This window comes from Ursus arctos, unplaced genomic scaffold, assembly GCF_023065955.2.
Source record: "Ursus arctos isolate Adak ecotype North America unplaced genomic scaffold, UrsArc2.0 scaffold_6, whole genome shotgun sequence".
In the NCBI taxonomy this organism is placed as follows: Eukaryota; Metazoa; Chordata; class Mammalia; order Carnivora; family Ursidae; genus Ursus; species Ursus arctos.
In genome coordinates this window covers 52145951-52169372 of record NW_026623078.1, presented here as the reverse complement: position 1 = coordinate 52169372, position 23422 = coordinate 52145951, and the positions used below count along the sequence as shown (strand labels likewise).

Sequence of the window (23422 nt, the reverse complement as noted above, 5' to 3'; positions counted from 1 at the left end):
ACTCACGCCTTCATCTCCTAGTTCCAGAGGACGTGTTCCCCCCAGACTTCCAAGAAGAAGCGCCTTTTGCTTCTCGCTTTTTTCCCTCCTCGCAGCCCTTAAGGCCACAGAAGCTGTTGATTGTCCTTGGTCGTTCTCCAGTCGCCTTTGTTCGGGAAAGCAGCCCAGGGGAATAAAACAAAGCAGTCGGGCTTTCCAGTCAGACAACTTTGGGTTTAAATTCCAGTCTTACCACTTAGGGGCCCAGTGACCCGGGGAGAAGTCACTTAACCTTTCCATACCTCAGGCTGCCCCTGTATAAATCAGGGTTCATAAGATCTGCCTTCGGACGTTCGGTGGGGAGCAGGTGAGGAGAAACCTGCAGGACTGTCAGCTGTGTGCCCAGGTGTCCCTGCGTGTCGCTGAGTGCCACCAACATCGCTGTGTGAGCCCAAGAAGCCTTGGTCTGCTAGCAGGACCGCTGTGGGGACGGCAGACCCCACGCACCACCAAGCAAGGTGTGTCCTTCCTGATGGCACCTGTCCTGCACCAGGGATGGGGGCGAAGGGCACGAGTCACAAGGCGCTGATTAAGGAATGCGCTTCGTCCGAGGAAGGCGCGGCTTGAAGAGAACAACAGATAACCAGGGACGAGGCACGGCGGGTGCCCAGATTCTCCCATCGGCCCTGGAAAGGTGTGTGCAGAGAGGCTCTGCAGGGCCCGCAGTTTGGTCTGTGCTCCACAAGGAGCCCCCTCCTCCATGAGTTTCCCTTCTATAGAGGATCTTAGGAAAGTGGGCAACACCTAGGCGGCTTGGACCAGAGGTCCGGAGTGCGGGGGAGGCCACCAGCGCACAGAGCGTGTGTTTCCGGGCCTAAGAAGCCAGAGTAGGCTCCAGGCTAGCCCTTCCCTTTCCTCTGGGCCGGGAGAGCCTCGGAAGAGGAGGCGACTCTGCCGTCCTGCTGCTCTGCATTCAAACCGCACACGACCGCTCCTGGAACACTTGGGACTGGATCCCAGGCTGTCCTCCCGAGGAGGAGAGAGAGACAGGTTGCCTAATACCAAGTAAAACGAAGCTCAGGGATTCTGGAAACACAAAGCAGAGTCAGCTCTTGGCAGAATCACGGGTTTCATTTAGGGATCAAATAAGCATCTCTCTTCCTGAGAAGTGAGTTGAACTAGAAGCGCTTTATTTTGACTCGGGTGATAGAGTGATGCATCTGGGTGAGATCAGGTGACTGAAGGCCGGCTCCCAGAAGGATTTTCATTTACTTCTCAGTCTTCCGACAAAGCAGAGGGTCTGTGCGGCCGGTGGGCACTGCGACTCCTCTGACAACCCTCTGGGAGGAGGCTCGGGCGGTGCCAGTGCATGAGTCAGACCCGGCCGCTGTCACCGTGCTTAGCACCCCCAGTCCCGGGGTGAGTTACGGTAAACCATTGTATCCACTCTGGAATAAAATGACTAAACAGTGAGATCCAAGCCTTATTCTGAAAGGAACAACTTATTTAAAAATAAACTTTTGCCTGGGAAGAGCAGCAAAGGCAGGCAAGCAGCCCGCATTCCCAGTGCGGATGTCTAGACAGAAGCCTGTGTCCAGGTGCAGGCTGTGAGACACCCAACGGGCTGTCCATCCAGGTGGTGGGTCCCCCCCACCAGCCGGAAGGAGGCGGTCACGGCCTCACCAGGCTGCCATGATGAAGTGTAGTCCTGCCCGCCCCCCCCCACCCGGCCTCTGCCATCGCAGGTGCTGAGGCTATAAACGTCCTTGTACACGGGCTTTCGATTCTGTGGGGTTCGTTCCCTGGAGTGGAATCGCTGAGTCAAAACTTCACATCTTTTCATCATAATAGATGTTGTCACATCGCTTTCCCAAATGCCTGGAACATTCGCAGGTCCAGCCACAGTGCAGGAGAGTTCCCTGTGCTCGGCAACCTGGCCAACAAACGCCCTCCAGCCGCAGGGGCCCCGCCTTACCCGCGGTTCTGCTGCCCGTGCCTCCCTTTCCTGGGTTACCCGAGGTCACCCGCCCCCTGAAGGCAGATGGTACTTCTTCTGACGGGAGGTCAGAAGGTCAGTAGTGGCCTAACGCTAGGTCACGGCGCCCACGTCACTCACGCCACTTCATCTCATCATGTGGGCATTTTATCATCTCACATCGTCCTAAGAAGGGTGACTACGGAAGGAGAAGTTACTTTGAGAGACCACATTCGCAGAACTTGTGTTTCAGTATGTTGCTAGAATTGTTCTAGTGTATCTTTATTCATTGCTGCGGATCTCTCACTGTCCTAATTCATAAATCAAACCGTGTCCTAGGTAGGAACGTATAGGAAAAGACATGGTAGACGCAGGGTTCCATACTTGGGGTGGGTTCAGGCATCCACGGGCCGGGGGCGTGGTCTTCATTTTTTCCAGGCTGGTGGTTATCAAGTTAGTTTAATTTGCATTTCTCTGGTGAGTTTGTGTATCCATTTGAATGTTCATTGCTTTTTAGAACTGCCCTTCTCTGAGTTGTCCCTTTTTCCCCCTTTCCTGCCTTTTTTTGTACTTATGCGTTAGCAAGGGTCCTTGGCATATTATAAATTATTTCACCATGAGGATTTATGTTCTTCAGCCTGAGAACATTCTTTCCTATTCATCTGATCACTTTCTACCTGATTTTCCGTGCTCACCGTTTCGGGAACTCTACTTGACCAGCCTGGGGTCCAGAGGGCGGGCTGTCAGAAAGAGCAAGGACATGGGGAGCCGTAGCACGAGCTGGGTCCCCCGGGGACGGAGTGGAAGCCACGCAGGTTCTTGCCTCTGCCCTTGCTGGTGTGGTGTGCCGTCTGCCTTTGGTCGTGGGGACACACACACACACCCACACACACACACACACACACACGCTCTCACTCCTGGCCTGCGAGTCAGAGCAGCTGAAAGAGGATGCAGGGGAGGCCGTGCAGGTGCAGCCCCAGTGGCTGCTCACACCAGGAGAGGGACCAGCAGATACTTTGAACTGCAAATTGGTTGCTGATTCACTCCCACCCTCCAGGTCTTGGCTTAAGAACCTCTCTTGAGGCTTGCTCTAACCAAGATACACAGCGAAGGAAATTCTGGGAAATGTAGTTCATTGGGACGCATTAGAAGGCCACCACAGCTTCCTTTGAAATCTTATTTAAAACTCATGCAGTATACTTAACACTCATATAACACACACATAGCTATGCGCCAACTACTTTTCTAAGCATCTTACGAATATTTACTCATTTCATTTTTATAATGCCCCTGTGAGGTAGCTATTATTAATAACCCTATTTTACAGAGGGAGAAACTGAGAACAGAGAGGTTAAGTAAACTGCCGAGGGTCACACAGCTGGTAAAAGGCAGAATGGGGCTTTAAACCCAGATAGTCTGACTCCAGGGCTTGTATGCTCCACCATTCCACTGTGCAAAGACAGTATGGCCCTCTAGCCAAATGGTTATTTAAAAGTGAAAACCGGCGAGCTGTAGAACGTTATTCTGGGAATTGTTCATTTGGTTGTGTTTTTATTTCGGACTCTCCCGATGGAAACGCTGCTAAGGGATCTGTTCCGTAGACAGAGGCTCAAGATGAAGACAAACTGCTCAGAGAATCTGCATTCTGCTCTCATTTGATTGCTCTGCTGTAGCATGATGCGTGCGGTCCTGCCCTCAGAGGGATGAGGGGGCCCAGCCACCAGGAAGTCACAGACATGTCGGGCCACCTTCCCTGTCCCTTTAGCCTTGGAGTAACTGGGCCACCAGAAAGGGCGAGGGAAGCAGGTTTATCCCCCAGCATCTGTGACCCTGCCCTCCTGCTCAGAAGCCCCTCAGCCATGTCCTCCCCGAGGACCTGGTCAAGTTCGGGGTCACCTCCTCAGCTCCTTCCAGAAGCCGAGACCAGCGCATTCCTCAGGCACACAGCCTTCCCACCTGCACTCCTGGGTCCCACCACCCGTGGGGTGCTGGTGGCGGTGTGGGGTTCACAGACAAGCCTTTGGCCTGCACTGATCCCCAAAAGTGAAACCTGGGCTGGGTATGTGATTTGGGGGGCATCTGGCACAACGAGATCCTTGCCTGCCGCCAGGAGGCCCCATGGCACATGGAGAAGACAGGCTAGGACATCACTGTGGGTCCCATCTCAGTGATTCTCAAACTGTGGGCATGCATCAGAATCCCCTGGAAGGATTAGTACCCCACCCCGTAACCCCAGAGCTTCTGAGTCAGTGTGCCGGGGTAGGCCGAGAATGTGCATCTTGTCAAGGTCCCAGTCAGTGCAGCTAGCTGCCGGGAGGGCCCCACTTGGAGAGCCCCTGCTTTACTGAGTACTGCCTTTGCACTGAGGCATGTCACTATCCCACTACGGATAAATCGCTGCCGCCAACCTGGCTGGGGAGCAGCCCGGAGGCCGTCTTTTCTGCCTGCGCCATCGCTGAGACGGTCAGCATCAGCAAAACCGCCCGGATGCCCGTGGCCAGACAGCCCGGGAGGCCCCAGCCCTCCGACCGTGGGTCCTGCACAAAGCGTTCACTGTGGCGTGAATCTGCTGACAGGCACCACCCTGTGTTCGGGGGATGAACCAAATCTTCCTAACGTTGGCCCGTGGATTCCTGGCTCTGAGAGCTCTGTCCAGCCTGGCCGGAGGTCCACCAGCGGCTTCCCGTGCGCAGCAGACGTGTGACGAAGTGCGCTCCTCGGCTCCCCCAGCGTGTTCGCCCTCGGCCCCACACGGCTTGTGCCCCGACCTAGTATGTAAACCAGAGACACGCGCCCGGACCGGCAGAGGAGAGGGGCTCAGGCCTGCGCACAGGGGTGTCAGCACTGCAGATCATGCGTGGGTGCACGAGGGCAGCCCCCCTTGACTTGAGTCCCCTTCTCAAAGCCTCCATGGAGGCATAATGAATTCTCTCTCCTTGGCCTGCAGGGAGAGGCTCAAATTTCCTGTTGCTCTCTCTCCTCTCTAGCCTGTGTTCCCATCACCACGAACTTGAGGTGAGAAGTGAGACATTTGCATGTAGGAAGAGCTCTTAATGACTGCCGAGGTGTTTAAACCTGACTGTCCGGCCCATGGGTCTCCAGCTGGGCCCCGAACCCAAGCATGGATTAAAGGATAGGTAGGTCAGCAGGTGCTGAGGTATTCACCTATAAAGTGCCCCCCAAAGAGCAGGAGAAGAAGTCAGAAAGATCGCGCCTGCTAACTAAGGTGCCTGAGTGGAAACACTTGAACTGCCCTTGCTCTCAGCCTCCAGCAAACAAAGAGAACATCCCTCACTGGGGTCCTTTCTGTTGAGTATTTCTGCGCGGTGCCCAGCCTGTGGACAGCTGCCTGATGCGCTCAGTCGATGGAATATTTCATGGGGTCGTGCCGACTACCAGAAATTAGTCATTTATTTAACTAACTTTTAAATGGATTCAAGAAGTTCAGAAAACTGCATGTGTGCGATAAATTCTAATCTCAAACACAAAGAGGAACATGAGTTTTATGAATATAAAATTAGTTTTCCTCTGCCACTAGTAATAAATATTAAACAAATAGTTATTTAAAAAATTAATTTGAAAGGGATGCTGAATTATCACTTGCAACAGATCTCTGTCTGACCCCGTGCAAATGCTGTGAGAATGTTGCGTTCGTGTGTAATTTTCTGGGTGAGTATTCACAGCTTCTGCAGCATTTTCAAAAGAGCCATGAACAACCCCACCAACCGGAACAGGGTAGGAACCACCGGGGAAGATAAAGCTCGCGACTCCCCACATCTTCCGCTCCTCCTTCCCTCTGCCCAACTATCTTCATTCTTGGCTTTTCCCTTGTGACTAGCCTGGAACCATGTTTATTTCACGAATCACCAGCGTCCTCTGGATTAAAACGAGCTGGAAGGGTTTTAGGATCCAAGTAAAACAATAAATATTAACATGCTCTACCAAACTATCCAAAACTAAGGAGTAAAAGAGAAACGAGAAGTTGCCAATATTGTGAATGTAGTGTAGTGACTGATGCCCGCTCTCTTGATCACTCTGTCCGCAGGCTGTTTACGTCATGTTGTAAGGGCTGAAGTGTGGTGATGATATTAGCGAATGTGGGTTGGTAGCCTCCTGTGTCACTTATTCCCTGTATGAACTAAGTAGCATTATCCCCACTTTACAGACCAGGAAACTGAGGCCTGGAGAGTTTCTGGAACTTGTCTAAGAGAGGGGTTTGAACTGGAGGCATTCTCATTTTGGTCCCCAGCTTTTAACCACTATTGAGCAACTACTGTGTGCCAGGAGCTATGCTAAGCAAGGGATGAGAATGAACTTAGGGAATCCTCACAACAAATCTATGAAATGAATACTGCGATTGTCCGTGACTGAGCTAGAGAATGCCTGTCTCTTGCCACAAGTTCACAGAACTAGTAAAATTGGGGCTCACATTCACCCCCCCCCACAGTCTTACTATAGAATGCACGCACCTAACTCTTGCACTGAAATGATAGGTTTTAAGGAGCTGCATAAATCAGCCTCCAGCATGGGGGGGGGGCATTCATTAAAGGGGATTTCTGTTATTGGAGGATTTGATCCATTTTTTTAAGATACAGAATGTCATCAGTGGTGAATAATTTCATCAGCCTTCTCACACCTTCCATGACCGCACATTGGCTGCAGCAGACATTCAGTAGATCGCTACCGTAGAAAGCACTGGGCACAGTGCTGTAGGGGCTGCAAAGATGAACAGGAGTGGTCTGTGCCCTCCGGCAATGCCTGTTTAGGCTGGCAGACAGTCACGTACAGGAAAGCACCATAGAAAACAGACTAATGAGATGCCCTGACGACGTGTATCAGAGTCTGGGGAGAATTCTGTGGCATTTGCTGGCTGCCGGGTTCCCTGGTGGGGAGCGGGGTGGTTGGGGGCAGGTGTGGCGGTCGGGAGGGTTTTAAGGGGTGCCTGCAGCCAGGGGAGAGATGCGGGGCTGAGCTATTACTCAGCCCACTAGCTCCTCTGCTGGTTCCAAACCGTAAGAAAGAGGATGATTTGGTCTCTGCATCCAGCTGGCCACATGCCACAGGCGGCTCTTTGTTTTCCCTGCCCACGCGGTCACTGCCCAGTGCATGGGCAAATTCTGGAAATGGGGGTTCTGTGTGGTCACGCAGGAACAGACCCTTCTCTCAACACTTCCGGCCCTGTCTTGGGGGCATAGAGCCTTTGGGACCCCCCCCCCCAACTTCCCAACTGATGATAACCGTAGCTGACGACCCAGCATTACATAAGAGGATTATGAAACTCTGTAACTGGGAGGTAGGTGATGTGTGTATATAAATAGACACAAACCTCGTTGCTGTGCTACTTTAAGACGCAGAGACATCTAGTGGCGGAAAGTTATATCTGCAGGCCTAGCCGATTCTCTCCAAGTGACTTAAGAAGTCCTAATTTGTGAGACTTTTGTACATACCCCCATTGGAAGACCTTGCATGAAACGACTTTGAAAGAAGAGGAATGTACAGGATTTTCCCTTGTAAGAGCACAGTATTGTCTTTCATAAAAGTACCACATGCCTACTCGAAGCCTGTTCTCCCTGAAGTGTTAAATGCACATGATTGCGTAGAGTGTGTGAAAGAGAAAATTAGGATAGAATGACTGACTCTCACATCCTCCACACACTCGCCTGTCACAATGCGGAACTTTTTTGAAGTGATTCGGTTTTGTACCAACTTCATAATTATTATCAAATTAGCCTTGCAGATGGACATACATAGTGGGAACAACTATTAAACCAAGCATTTAGGAGAATACACAGTGAGAACGCTTCCCCACAATATAGACTAGAACATGAGTTTCCCTGGCTGGAGGGGAAATGGCCCTGCAAGAAAAGCCATTTCAGGGTGGGCATTGGTGCGTCTCCAGGAGACCACGGGCAGAGACCCAGGAGATTCCAAGATACACCGTGGAACGTTAGGTGACAGCAGCAACGGGACTTGTGTCATGCTTCCCTGCAGAGCCCTGAGGAAGTGGCAAGACCTAGAGAAAAAGTGGCTGTGCATATGACCCGACGGGTGGGGCTTAGGCAGCCCCCCAGAGTCTCCTACACCCCAGAATCACACACAAACAGCATGGAAGTATGTGGATAGCACAGAAGTAGAGGGGTTCACCAAACTTCTCGGATTGCTGCCCGAGAACAGAGTGGGGCATGGGGTGTCCCGGCAGTTGTTTACGTGGCCAGATGACATCCCCCCACCTGTGCCTCAATACCGGGAAAGCTCCCCATTCCTTAGATACAAAACTGGGGGAAGTAGGTGGAGGAGTAAATCCCACACTGGATGACCCTAGGTCTTGCCACCCCAGTGGAATGGAGATGCAAAATAGAAATTAAATTGAGCTATAGAAAATGACAGAAGTATTATATATTTTTTTTGTACCTGTGTTTGTGCACCGAGATGAATGTTACGTACTGGCTGCATATTTGTAGAACAAAGGAGGACTTTTAGATATGACTGTAGGGTATTTGCAAGAACACCGTTTCTCTTCATAGTAGCTTCACACACACACACACACACACACACACACACACACGTGTATTCATCAGGATCCCAGCTGGAAACAGATGGTACACTCAAATGAGTAATTTACAAAGTTATGGGTAGAATTCCCAGAAACAAACCCCAGGGCTAACCAAGGCAGGAACTTTTACCGCCACTATACTTGATGGCGGTCGAGTGGGAGACACAGAGGGGATGATGGCTGCATAGATGGGCCACCAAACGGGTGTTGTAGAATTTGCTGGAAGGATGCAGTCTGCAGCCTGCAGCATACCCTTGGCATTGATAAAGGGAAGGAACTTGGGGAATATACCCCGATCTCATGCTCCCACTCTCTAATCTGTGCCAGTGTGCCCCTGTTTGGAAAACCCAAGTGGAGGCCAAGAGGCAAGGAAATCATCATCAATGGCGTCCACATGGGTCAGCCTCACCAGACACAGAGTAGAAAGGAAAAGGGGGAAAGTGGAGTTAGGACAAATTGAAGGCACGCAACATTAGTGGCTTCATTCAGACCTCGTCACATAAAACCTCTGTTTGTATCTCGCCCCACCACCTCCCCCCATTTTCTCCCCCCACACACATTCTAGCCATTCATTCATTTGTTCCTCACTGTTATTCAATGTATAACCAGATTTTTTTCCGATTATAAAATATATATTCATTTTTTTTAATACGTAAAGGTATAAAGAAAAAGCAAAGCTCACCTTAATTGCACCACACAGAGAAAGCCACTGTTGATGCTTTGATCTGTAGCCCTCCATACATCTCTTCTTTCTTTTTTTATGGTCACTTGGTTTTTATTATCATTCCTACTTTTTTAAAAATTTTATTTTTTTAATTTTTAAAATTCCAGTATAATTAATGTGTAGTGTTTATACCAGTTTCAGGTGTACAGTGTAGTGATTCAACAATATTACTCACTGCTCATCACAATATCTCTATAGTTGAGAGGCTGTTTTGTTTGTTCATTTGTTTCTTAAATTCCACAGAGGTGAAATCATATGGTATTTATCTTTCTCTGACTGACTTATTTCCTCTCTAGATCCATCCATGTTGTTGCAAATGGCAGGATTTCATTCTTTTTTATGGCTGGGTAATATTCCATTACGCACACACGCACACACGCACACACGCACACCGTCTTCTTTATCCGTTCATCGGTCAATGGCCGTTTGGGCTGCTTCCATTATTTGACTGTTGTAAATAATGCTGCAGAAAATCATAAGGGTACATGTATCTTTTTGAATTGTGCTTTTATGTTCTTTGGGTGAATACCCAGTAGTGGAATTCCTGGATCATATGGGAGATCTATTTTTAATTTCTTGCAGAACCTCCATACTGTTTTCCACAGTGGCTGCACCAGTTTGCATTTCCACCATCAGTGCAGGAAGGTTCCTTTTTCTCTACATCCTCGCCAGCAGTTGTTGCTTCTTGTGGTTTTTATTTTAGCCGTTCTGACAGGTGTAAAGTGATCTCATTGTAGTTTTGATTTACATTTCCCTAATGATTAGTGATGTTAAACATCTTTTTGTGTCCTTTATATGTCTTTCCTATATATGTCTGTGTATGTATATATATATATATATATATATATATATATATATATATATATATATATTTAAGAGATGAATCTTAGCATGCAAAGATGTTTTCTAGCTCATTTTCCCACTCAATACATTGCATAACTCTTTACATTTCAATATGGGTATGTCTTATGATTTTAAACAGGTGCATAGTATTATATACTATTTATAAATTCTGAGAAGTTAGTCCCTTTTTTGAGGGTCCTTTAGGTGGTTTCTAATTTTTTGCAATTATAAGCAATGTTGTGATAAACATCCTTGTGTGTTGGGAGTCTTTGGTTTGCTTGTGTAGTTATTCCCCCAGCACAATGGTTCTCAAAATGTGTTTTACAGAGCCCAGGGGAACACCTGAGGGATTCCTGCAGGGGTGAGGAAAAGGCCACGCGTCAGGGCTGCAGCCCTAACCCTGCTTCAGCAATCACAACTTCATTTCTCTCTGTTCTATTTGCTATGAACAAAGAGATCTGCCACTAAATGCAGCTGGAAACCCAGTGCTTCAGGATATAGCTAAAGAAAAATAAAATTGTTCGGTCAAAGAGTATGCATGTTTAAAGATCTGATACCTACTGCCAAATGGCTTCTCCCCTGAAAGGGCGTACTAGTACATTCCTATGAAAAGCGTATGTGTGCCTATATTCCCCCACTCTGATACTTCTCATTTATACTGATCTAATGGCAAAAATATTGCTCTTTTAATTTATATTTCTTTGATTAGTAGTTGTATTTGTTTCTTATTTCTGCTCTAACAAATCATTACAAACTTGTTAGCTTAAAAGAACACAGATTTATTATCTTACAAGGCTGGATCTCAGAAGTTCCACATGGGTCTCACTCGGCTAAGATCAACGTGCCGCAGGGCTGCATTCCTTTCAGGGAGCTCCAGCGGAGAATCTATTTCCTTGCCTTATCCAGCTTCTAGAAGCCACGTGCATTCCTTGGCTTGTGGCCCCTTCCTCCATCTTCAGAGCCATCCCTCTTTCACTTGCAAGGACCCTTGCAATGACTTTGGGCCCACCCAAGAACCCAGGATAATCTTCCTATCTCAAAATCCTTAATGTAATCACTTCCGCAAAATCCCTTTTGCTGTTTAAGGTGACATATTCCCAGGGTCTGGGGATTAGGATGTGGCATCTTTTGGGGGCATTGTTCTGCCTATCACACTGATGATACAGAGCACATTTGCTTTCGTCGATAGACAGTTCATAGTGCTTTCATCAATCCAAGGCCATCAAAGGACAATCTGTGTCCTTTGCTCATTTCACTATTAGGATATTTGTATTTTTCTCGCTGATTTGTGAAAAAAAAAATTAGATATTTTAGAGTATAAACATGTTTCCTATTACATATGTTGCATATTTTCCCCCCACATTTCTGATTTTTAAACTTTCCTTAGGCTGCGTCTGAGTCTGCTCAGGCTGCCATAATGGAAGACATAGACTGGGTGCCTTAAAAAAGAGAAATTTATTTTCTTATAGTTTTGGAGGTCAGAATCCAAGATCAGGTGCCAGGATGGTCAGTTTCCCACGACAGCTTTCTTCCTGGCCTGTAGACAGCTGCTTTCTTGCTGTGTCCTCACACGGCAGGGAGAGAGTGAGCTCTCCGGTGTTTCTTCTTCTCCTCTTCTCCTTCTCCTTTTTTAAAAAAAGATTTTATTTACCTATTTGCCAGAGAGAGAGAGAGAGAGCACAAGCAGGGGGAGTGGCAGGCAGAGGGAGAAGCAGGCTCCCCACTGAGCAGGGAGCCTGACATGGGGCTGGATCTCAGGACCCAGGATCATGACCTGAGCTGAAGGCAGACGCCTCACCGACTGAGCCACCCAGGCGCCCCTCTGGTGTTTCTTCTTATAAGGGACTAATTCCATCATGACCTCATCCAACCTAACTACCTCCCGAAAGCCCCATCTCCAAATACAATCACGTTGAGAGTTAGGGCTTCAACGCATGACTTTTGTGGGATACAACCATGCAGTCCACAACAGGAAGATGTTGGATTTTCATGTGGCCAAATCTCTTCATCATATTCTCGATGCTTTTCAGCTTCAGTGCTATGTTTAGCTCAGCAAGCTCTCTCACAGAGGTTCATTAGCATGTTACAGACACTTTCTTCTTAAACTTTTATAGATTTGCCTTAGTTTACATTCAAATTTCAATCATTCTGGAATCTAATTTGCGGTAGGGTCTGACTCTGTTTTTTGCCCACTTGAAGTACTTTGGTTAACATTTTATCCTTTAAATACAGCTTCAAAATCATCTCTAAGCACATAAGCCTTTAACCAGAGACTGGATTTGCCATCATGTAAATATCGGCCTGTTGAAACTTGTGTTCCTCCGCCCCTTTCTGTGCTAGTTGTAGAAAACTATTTTTTGTCTCTCTGGAAAATCCATTCATTCGGTAAAAAACCAACAATGAAAGCCAACTTTTTTTTTTTAAGGAAACAATGAGTTTCCTTAATATTTCAGGCTTGAACAGCATTCCATGTACAGTAATTTATGGTCAGCTCATCCGAATGTATACTTACGGCTTCCACATTCCTTTGAATCCCAAAGTTATTTGATCTTTGAAACCAGTGGAAAAATACCTATCTGTGGACGAAACCTATTTAGATATTTGGTCTTTAGAACACTTGGGCTTCATCTGTTAGGATCACTCAGTGCACAAGGCTGGCATGAAATGCCTGCGCCTGGGAGTGAAGGGCTGGGGCAAAGCTTCCGCAGAAGGGGGAGTTGTAAACGTTGTGACACAGACTCAATGATTAAGAGCTACATGCAATACTGGTGTGTTACACATTAGTAATGATTATAGAAAAACAGAAAAAAATGAGTATAGAAATGATTGTTTTTCTACACTTTTCAAGAAAAGTATAAAATGATCTTAATGATGAAATATTCAATTGGATTAAAGTTTCCATTCGTATGCCCCACTGTGTGTCTTTGCCCTGTGTTACGGGAGACTAAAAAGTGTGCATGGCAACAAAACGAATATTTGTGATGCAAGTAACTTGAGACATAGTACAAATTTGTTGAGTTAATACATAAATGTATGTGTTGTGTATATGGTCTGATATTACAGGATACATTTTAATTAATCCTGTAAATGCAATTGTACTACTTCATGATAACACCTTGAAAATGAGCAGTTTCCAATTCACAAATGTGTTGAATTTGAAAGGTTTGTTTTTAAATCAGTCATTCAAAACTCAGGAATCATGTCGCTATAAAAATAAGATTCTAAGAAGTGATGAGAACCAGCCTAGTTATGGGGTTTTTTTTTTTGGTTTGGTTAAAATTACTTGTGTTTTCTATGAGAGGTGTCTGAAGTTGTACACATTTGTTGTGAGAAATACCTTTCAGATATGATACTAGTGGTTAAAAGAGAAGCAATATAGCTAAATTAGACATGGCTTATTTATCTAGAATGGTAGTTCTTAAGGAAGCTGAAAGTTCAATACAAAGAAAAGTCCTGTTGTAGAAAATTCCAGAAAGATTTGGGGACCTTTTCAAGAAGCCAGAGGTTGATGGTCTGGGTCTGAATTTGTCACATTTGTTCTCTCCTTGTCTCTAAGACCATGTGTTGCTCCACTGTCCATGCTTGTCAGCCATATTTATAGCTGTTTGATGGATAAACGTGATGCCAAGAAGCCAGGAGAGCAGTGGGTTGATGAAGAAGAGGGGACAGCATTGGTGAGATTACCTTTGGTGAGAAGAAAGGAGCCGGTAGAGAGAGTCAGTGGCCTCTGGGCACTGGCCCCAAGGCCTTGGGGGGAATCCTGCTGAAGATGCTTGAACTTCCTCGAGTAGTAACACTGGTCTCTGCTGTGGCGTCTCCCTCCCCTAACTGTGGTCCTGGCACCAAAGGTTGCCAGAATTAGGGCTGAGATTATTGCTCCCAGTGGGAGGGGAGATTTAAACTACTAGGGGGACAGTTTGGGGATCAATGATAATTAAAGAGACAAAAGCAACGAAGTCAATTATTAATTCAAGAGAAACCAGAAAGTCAAGCAGGGAAGGAGAGGTGATTACCGTATACTACATGGCTCGGCTGTCAATAAGATTTTCACAATCATCAGAGATAAACACTTGTGCCAGTTGGCAATTTATTGCCTTTTGGCTCCAAATTAAAACTTCATTGCCTGACCTATGAAATTGGATCTGGGTCCTTTAACTATTTCTCTTTTGCAGTTGGCATGACCTTAGAGCTTTGTCAGTAGGAGGTCGCTGGAGGGACAATGCAGGAGGAAGGGGCTTCTTTTCCCAGTTCTTGTGTCTTCTGTTTTTCTTCTTCTTGTCCATACTGTTTGGTTGCCAGCTGTGGGTGGGTTGGGGGAGACATCCAGTGGCCTTGGCCTCCTGTAAGTTTCAGCAGTCCCTCGTGGATAGCCTCCCACCGAGTTTCCACAGCCCTCCTGTGAGTGGATTCCCAGAGAGTCCTGCGAGTACACCAGGAGTTGGCTTCTCAGCCTTGGCCTGCCAGCCCTCCAGAGAGGTGTTTTCTGCTTGTCACTTCTGGTCATGGTTTTCTGCCCACTTGCCCCCTGGAGCAGTATCTTCTGCTTGTCCAGTGACTGTTGACCGGCTCTGGCCTGGAACAACTCAGTACCCTTCTTTGCCAGCCCAGCCTCAGAGAGATATGTTCCTTCCTTGAATAGCCTTGTTCATCTCTAGGGCTTTCTTTAGCGTTCTCTTTCTCCTATAAGATAACCTTATGTTGTATTAATAATTCTTATATTATACTTTCTTTTATTATATTCTTATATTATATGTTCCCTCTGCAAATTGCAGTATGGTTTCTGTCTCCTGGACCTCCTTATTTTGGAAAGAGGGGGAGCTGGAAAGTTGTGTGTGTGTGTGTGTGTGTGTGTGTGTGTGTGTAAGAGAGAGACAGAAACAGAGTGACAGAGAGAGAAAAGATCTAAGTCCTTATCTTCCATAGTAGGAAGTGGATAAAAAAGATCTAAAACTGAAAAAAATCACAGCATACAGTACAACACGGTCATTCGGAGATTTGGAAAAGGGATCAGGAAATGGAGTGAGAGGGATCTGCTATTTTTTGTAACAACAAGCCTTGTATCTGACTCTTTACGATCATAGATAACTTTGATAGGAATTACAACTGATAAAAAGAAAATCACTGGGATTGAAACAAATAAGGGAAGGAAGGGAAGGAAGTTACAAAGTTTGTAAAATATCAAAAGATTGTTATTATTTTAATTAAACTCACAATACACGATCAAACTAACTTTCTGGCCAAACTTACTTATTTAAGATTTTTATTTTTAAGTAATTTCTACATCCAGTATGGGGCTTGAACCTACAACCCTGAGATCAAGAGTCCCACGCTCGCTCGATCAAAATACTGAGGACATTTTTCAAAGAACTGGAACAAATAGTCCTTAAATTTGTATGGAAACAGAAAAGGCCCCGAATCTCCAAGGAACTGTTGAAAAGGAAAAACAAAGCTGGGGGCATCACAATGCCGGATTTCGAGCTGTACTACAAAGCTGTGATCACAAAGACAGCATGGTACTGGCACAAAAACAGACACATAGACCAATGGAACAGAATAGAGAGCCCAGAAATGGACCCTCGGCTCTTTGGGCAACTAATCTTTGATAAAGCAGGAAAAAACATCCAGTGGAAAAAAAGACAGTCTCTTCAATAAATGGTGCTGGGAAAATTGGACAGCTACATGCAAAAGAATGAAACTTGACCACTCTCTCACACCATATACAAAAATAAACTCCAAATGGATGAAAGACCTTGATATGAGACAGGAATCCATCAAAATTCTAGAGGAGAACATAGGCAGCAACCTCTACGACATCGGCCAAAGCAACCTTTTTCATGACACATCCCCAAAGGCAAGAGAAACAAAAGATAAAATGAACATATGGGACTTCATCAAGATAAAAAGCTTCTGCACAGCCAAGGAAACAGTCAAAAAAACTAAGAGGCAGCCCACGGAATGGGAGAATATATTTGCAAATGACACTACAGATAAAGGACTGGTATCCAAGATCTACAAAGAACTTCTCAAACTCAATACACGAGAAACAAATAAACAAATCAAAAAATGGGCAGAAGATATGAACAGACACTTTTCCAATGATGACATACAAATGGCTAACAGACACATGAAAAAATGTTCAAAATCATTAGCCATCAGGGAAATTCAAATCAAAACCACACTGAGATACCACCTTACGCCAGTTAGAATGGCAAAAATAGACAAGGCAAGAAACAACAATTGTTGGAGAGGATGTGGAGAAAGGGGATCCCTCCTACATTGTTGGTGGGAATGCAAGTTGGTACAGCCACTCTGGAAAACAGTGTGGAGGTCCCTTAAAAAGTTAAAAATTGAGCTAGCCTATGATCCAGCCATTGCACTACTGGGTGTTTACCCCAAAGATACAGACGTAGTGAAGAGAAGGGCCATATGCACCCCAATGTTCATAGCAGCAATGTCCACAATAGCTAAATCGTGGAAGGAGCCGAGATGCCCTTCAACAGATGACTGAATTAAGAAGTTGTGGTCCATACACACAATGGAATATTACTCAGCTATCAGAAAGAATGAGTTCTCAACATTTGCTGCAACATGGACGGCACTGGAGGAGATAATGCTAAGTGAAATAAGTCAAGCAGAGAAAGACAACTATCATATGATTTCTCTCATCTATGGAACATAAGAACTAGGAAGATCGGTAGGGGAAGAAAGGGATAAAGAAAGGGGGGGTAATCAGAAGGGGGAATGAAACATGAGAGACTATGGACTCTGAGAAACAAACTGAGGGCCTCAGAGGGGAGGGGGGTGGGGGAATGGGATAGACCGGTGATGGGTAGTAAGGAGGGCACGTATTGCATGGTGCACTGGGTGTTATACGCAACTAATGAATCATCGAGCTTTACATCGGAAACCGGGGATGTACTGTATGGTGACTAACATAATATAATAAAAAATCATTAAAAAAAAAAAAAAGAGTCCCACGCTCGGGTGACTGAGCCAGCCAGGCACCCGTGGCCAAGCTCGGTTAATGAGATGAGAAAATAGGCTCATTTTCTCCTCCGCTGCTCTTTCCCTGGAAAGAAAAGCATAGAAACGAGGAAACTCACACCTCTGGGTACCTGGTGCACCAGGACGGTGCACTGAGTTGTCCGTAGAGATCTCGCTCTATCATGGGAAGGGGTGGGGGCTCCAAATAATTGAGTAGGATTATTTTCATAGTCAAAGGAAAGACTTATCTGCTGCCTTCTGAGGCTCTCTCCACGGCCTCCCTAGGGATCACCCCTCACAGTCAGAGAAGCAGCCGCTTAAATGGATTTCCACTATTAATAAGTGGGCACGCATGGAAGCACCTCTTTTTCCCCCCATTGCACAAATGCACTTGGTCATTTGAAATACAGCGAAGTTTAATGAATCAGCAAAACAATGGAAAGCTATGTGTATTTATAGTTTAGCAAACAAGTCTTGATAGCTAAACAGAAATTCCTTTATCTCCTGGGCAGAGTGGAAAGGCTGGAAGGATCTTGCTCCGAATCTTGAATCATAGCAGAGGAGAGGTGAGCAGGGCGTGCAGCCGGGTTGCAGTTTTGGTGCTACAAACGGAGCCAGATTGTTGCTTGTGTTGAAGGGGGAATGTAGCACTATTCATTTTTACCTGAGTCTCTAATGAGGATAAAGACAAATAAATACGAAATATGTAATAGAAAACCAGCACAACGTACAGTGGCAATGGTCTGACACATACAGGGAAAGGGACACATGAGCATAAAACTCCTCCTTGTCCCGTGGTTTCCTTCTCTCCAATACAGGAATATAAACACCATTGTTTCTGGGAGAATTAGAGATGATTTGTGGGTAATATTACTAGTGTAACGTCTGGCTTGTAGTAGCATTCAATAACTGGTCATTACTGATATGTTCATTATTATCATTGTTTTAATTATTATCAGCATTTGAAAGCGTAGTTGCCGGCTCACATGGTTTTCAGGAGCCGTGAGGTAACTGGTAAATGAGGCGATTGGGCTGTGTGGGGACTGTGGCAAAATAGAGCATATACACCCTTCCCAGTGGAGCAGCCCCCATGCAGTTCCAGCAAGTTCCCGTCATATCAAAATGCCAGTCTCCACCTCATTATCCTCATTCTTATCCTTGTTCAGGAAAAGCTGGAAATCAAGACTTTTATGTGAAATCCCCCAATTTTAAATATTGAGGATTAAACAGATCCTAACTATGGAGAGAATTGGGCCCATAAGCCTTGCACACTCTGCTTTAGAGAAAAGAAAAAAAGTGTTAGGAGATTCAACTCCCTCTTTAGGATCCTAAGGCTGTCAGTCTTCCTTAGCATTTCTCCCAGTGTCCTCCCCGGTCAGACCACACACCGCTTCCTGTGGTCAGCTGGCCACTCGGGTTTCCTCAGCATTCCTGAAGGCTGGAGGGAAGCAGGTTCTTGCCAGGGGCCTCCTTGACCCTGTTGGCCCCAGGATAATCAGAGAGACTTTATTTGAAGGCCTCATCTCCCCATTTTGGGCCCTCCCCCCCTCCCAGGCCTCCTTTAAGAGCAGGGCTAAGATGGTTATTCACACTAAGGTGTTAATGACTTAACAGCTCCCCCCTCACAATGGATGTCTACATTTTCAAAGAGAATACTCAGAAAGGAAATAGAATTAGTTACTAATACAGGGATTTTAGGGCTCTTGGCACCTTGGCTTTTCAGATCACACCAGGGAAGCAAAACGAAACTCTGTCTTTGGAGGAAGCTAGCCAGGTGCCAGCTTGTTTGGGGGGTCTTGGTTTAAAAGTCTTCAGGGACCCAGGAGGAGCAGATGCTATTAGGTCTTCCCTGCTGTTGAACTGTCAGTTGACTTTTATTCAACATCCACTGTCAAGTCAAGAACGGTTCAGTGTCTACCAGGTATTGGTGGAAAAAAAAACACACCAAAAAAATGTGGGTATTTCTGGGTAAAAAAGGACCTAGCAGCTGTTTGCTCTAAGCTCATTTCATTGATTTTCTCCATTCAGCCAGAGGATTTTTTCCCTGGCTTCTAAAAGCAGGCCTTGCAATTTAAGTATGCGGTCACCAGGTGGTGGAAGTGTGCCGTGGCCAGGGAGTCCGAGCGGCCGGAGGAGCCCCTGAGCTCACCTTGAATCAAACCCTCCTAAAACCAGGGAGAGCTAGGACCTCCTTTCCTCCTTTCCTTTCAGCCACTTCCATCCTGGAGTTCATCGAAAGATGTTTGCCTTTCTGGCAATAACTGGCGAAGAAAGGTCTGTGTTGTAACCCGAGGCACTCTTGCTGAAAAATGTCACCTTCTGTCCACCTGTGAGAAAGCGAAGGAAGGGTTCCTGCACTTAGAAAAAGTGGCAAAGCCTCGGAACCCTCCTTTTTCAGTCCTCTCATCTTTGTCTTCATCACTTCATACCTTCCTCTCCTCCTCTTTTTTAAGGGGAGACCTTACCCTCTCATTACATTCCTAGGAAGAAATGTGTCCTCTGCCTGTGGGTAGCCCGAAGGCTTTACTTGCTTCTAGAAGCAGGCGGAAGACTTGGAGCAACCTGTCCAGGCAGGAGGCGATGGGCCTCCTCCAGGTGGCGCTGGGGACAGGACAGGCCAGACGTCGCCACTTTGCTTCCACTGCTCTGACAAGTTGACCAGTCCCTCCTTCGGGACACTTTTCTCACTGGAACAACTATAGTTGGGTTCTCCACATCCTTACTGATTTCCCTTCCCCTCCGACGACGAGAGAGTCTCATTATTCCTGGTAGTTATGTTCCCTAACGTTGCCATGAATGCAGAACCATTGTGCCAGGGAAAGGCAAGCTGAGGTTTCTGCCAGCCCCTGGTCGCCGCATTTTCATCAGTTGGTTGATAAACAACCTTGTTTTTGGTGTATTTCTGTTTAAAAAGACCTTTTTAAGATACTGATTTATATGTGACCTCTTATTTTTATATACTGATTTATATTATATTTAATTTTTTTAAAGATTTTATTTATTTACATGTCAGAGAGAGGGAGAGTGAGCACAAGCAGGGGAGCAGCAGGCAGAGGGAGAAGCAGGCTCCCCACCGAGCAGGGAGCCCAATATGGGACACGATCCCAGGACCCTGGGATCATGACCTGAGCCGAAGGCAGCTGCCTAACCATCTGAGCCCCCCAGGTGTCCCTATATTATGTTTAATTTTTGATTAACATTGAATTCAGGACCAACAGCGCTATGCCTCATGCCTGAATGAAGCTTATCTAACACAAGTATTTTCTCCAGAAGGCACATCGCAATCTTCTTATGCTTAGAATCACTGAACAGAACTTCAGTACTATACTTGAGGGCCATTTAAGCAGCAAAATCACCAACAAAAAGCACAAAACTGGGGAGGGGGTGGAAAGTGGCACTACATAGGCTGCAGAAAGGACATTTGTTGACAACATGAGAACGGAAACAAGAAAGCAGGGGGTGGCCTGGTGTGACCTCATCTGGGAGCACGGTTGTCAGGTGACTTCAGTTTTCCCTTATCTGCACCATGTTTGGGAATGACCCCAGAATGCCACAAGTATTGATTTTGGAGTCACAGATAGCAAATAGGCAAATTTGCAGATAGGGAATTGGTGAATACTAAGGACCACAGCTCAGAGCCTGGCTCCACGCACGTTTCTTTCTCTCTTCTCCCGGTAAGAGCGCTCCTGCCGTCGCATCAGCAACTCGCATCTCTGGGCAGAGAACTTCAAAACAAGCATCTAAAGCCCTGGTCTCTTTCTAGACCAGCAGTTCTCAAAGTACGATTCCAGGATCCCCGGGGAGAGAGGAGATCCTCCCTTTCGACAGCTAAGTATCTGCACAAATCTGGATTTTCTTCATACACTTCAGCTGGAACAATTTGCCACAACTAAATGTAGGAGCAGATCTGAGAAGCCAGCGGTCTTCTGTTGAGCTGGACATTAAGGAGATTTGCAACAATATAGAACAGTCGCTAAGATTATTCTTTTTTTGGTTAGGAAAATAGGTACTGTTATTTATGTGAATGTGTAATGGGTTTGTTACCGTTACTTTTAAACAAATCACTAAGTATTTTATATGTCTCGGTTCTAGTTTCTAGTACAATAAACATTGATAGATAAAACCCACTTACTCAGAAGTTCTTCAGGTCCTCCGGAATTTCTAAGAGTGTGAAAGAGTCCTGAGACGGAAAGTTTGAGAGCCACTCCTCTGGACTTACTCTCACTTTCTCAGTGGTGTTCCCGATATTTGTACTTGGGCGTCCGGTCGACACCTGAACTTGACTGAGAGCACATTCCTCAGTCCCACTCACCCTCAAGCCAATCCCTCCCAACGGCTCAAATTCTGGCATCATCATTCTCTCGGCCATCTGGGCTCAAAACCCCGATCCTCTCCTCCCTCCCCTCCGCACATCCCCTCCAGTTTTCACTCAGGAGTGCCTGCAGAATCCGTGTCTTCCTGTCCGTCCCCACCAGCAACAGACGCCTTTACGTACAGGATCAAGTCCAGACTTTTCTATCGGAATGCCAGTGAACCCCTGCAGCAGGGTCCCGCTGTGTCTTTGACCAGACTTTTGTTCTTCCCTCGAGGACAGAAAGATGGCAAAGGATGGCCGTGAGGAGGTGGGGGCGGACCGCTGCGTTCCACGGGCCCCATGGTTCGGCACCTGCTTCGTTCCGCCAGGACAGACCTTTGCAGGTGTGGCAAGGACAACTGTTCCACCCACAAGCTTTTGCAACTACAGGATTCACCCTCACCTCTTCCTTCTCCCTGGGACGAGTTCTAAACCTCAGGGCTTGTGCAATAATAGCGTGATGTTGGTGGCCAAGGACAAATTCTTGTTGGTTTGGTGTGTCCTATGCTGGTCTCTGTTGCAACGTGCGGGGTGGGGGAGGGGATGGGGGTACCCTCCACTGTGGTCGCAAGTCCCAGCTCTCTGGGGAGGCCTTTGCTTCCAGAAAGGCCCCAGGGCTGGCCAAACGCACCTAGATTGCTCCTCCCCTAGAAGCTAGTTACTGATGATTTTACTACCCATAATAACAATCGCTGATATTTTTGCGCTCTTACTATGAACCAGACTCCATACTGGTTTTGTCTCAGTTAACCATCACAAAAAATCTAGGAGATAAGTACTAATGTTATCGCCACGTTAGAGACAAGGCTCAGAAAACATAAGTAATTTACCCAAATGAACGGCTAAATAGCAGAGCCGGACCTTATACACAGATCTGTAGGAGTGCAGTGTTCATACTCTTAGCCCCTCGCTGTGAAACCTTTCCTCCTCTGGAGGGCCCTGGAATGTTCCTTCTCTCTGCTTTGCTTCGAATACTCTTGTGTCTCCGTGCTGATCAGGGTTAAAGTTAAATCGTGTGTGCATTCTGCTGTACTATTTCCGGGAGAGGAGGAACCAGACCCAGACCCTGCCCCCCAGAAGCTCACACCAAGCTATATGGGAGCAGTTTGCTCGGAAAGCGTCAAGATTGCCAGGTGGATGAGGACTACCGAAAACAAAACCACCAGTGTTGCTGATGGCCCCCAAGCCCATGAGCTAGGCCCAGCTAAGAGCCAAGCAGAAGGGCTGTGTTGACTCTGATCCGAGGCCTTTGAGGAGTCCTTGAGCCTTTCCCAGAGGCATTGCCTGCAGAGGAGACCGCAGCCGGCCAGGGGTCCCGAGAAGCAGAAATAGAGGCTGGGAGAGGGGAAGAGGCAAGAGGGAGGGGGAGGCAGGCCGTGTGGGTCCCAGACAAGATGCCTGACACCCCCTGTGAAATCTCTCCCCAGCGCTGCCTCACAAAGACTTGCTCTGTGCTCAAAATGTCATCCAGCTGGGAATCCTGTCTCTCACTGTTTTGTGTCAACTTCACCCAAAGGTCACCTGTTGTCAGAGAGAGCCCAGGTGGAAAGTGAAGTGGGAGGGAGTCTAGTAGGCTGATCTCATTCTGGTTTAGCTGGTTTGTCTTTAAGTAAATAAACAGGGCTAGAGTTCCAGCTGGTCTCCAAACGGCAGTGAAATGTACCCTGTCATCCCCAAGTGACAGCTGATTTTAATATCAACAGGATGGTTCCACATCTTCTAAAAAAAAAAAAAAAAGAGTGGTGATCAAGAGAAGCAAAGGTGGGTGCTCAGGCGTCTGGAAAGGAGCTGGTGAAAGGGGACCCGAGACCAGCAATCTGGTGGCCAAGGGTGAGGAATCCACGCTGATCTGTGTGGCAGCAGAGTCTTGGGTGAAGCCCAACAGTGAAGAAACAGAGGAAGCTCTGAAAGGATTGCAGACACTTGTATCACTCGTGGCTCTTAGGTTGCAAACAACGGAGATGAGCTCGGGATACCTGAAGACAAAAAGAGGTGTATTGAAAGACTATC

At 46.7% G+C, this 23422-nt stretch overlaps 1 long non-coding RNA gene across 1 annotated transcript; it reads right to left on the bottom strand.

Moving 5' to 3' along the window:
- Positions 1-17456: 17456 nt before the first annotated feature.
- Positions 17457-22087, bottom strand: LOC123000825 (uncharacterized). The gene is made up of 2 exons (XR_006409132.3): positions 21191-22087; positions 17457-19385 (listed from the first exon to the last, which is right to left on the bottom strand). It is a non-coding gene; the product is annotated as an uncharacterized LOC123000825 (long non-coding RNA).
- Positions 22088-23422: the final 1335 nt, after the last annotated feature.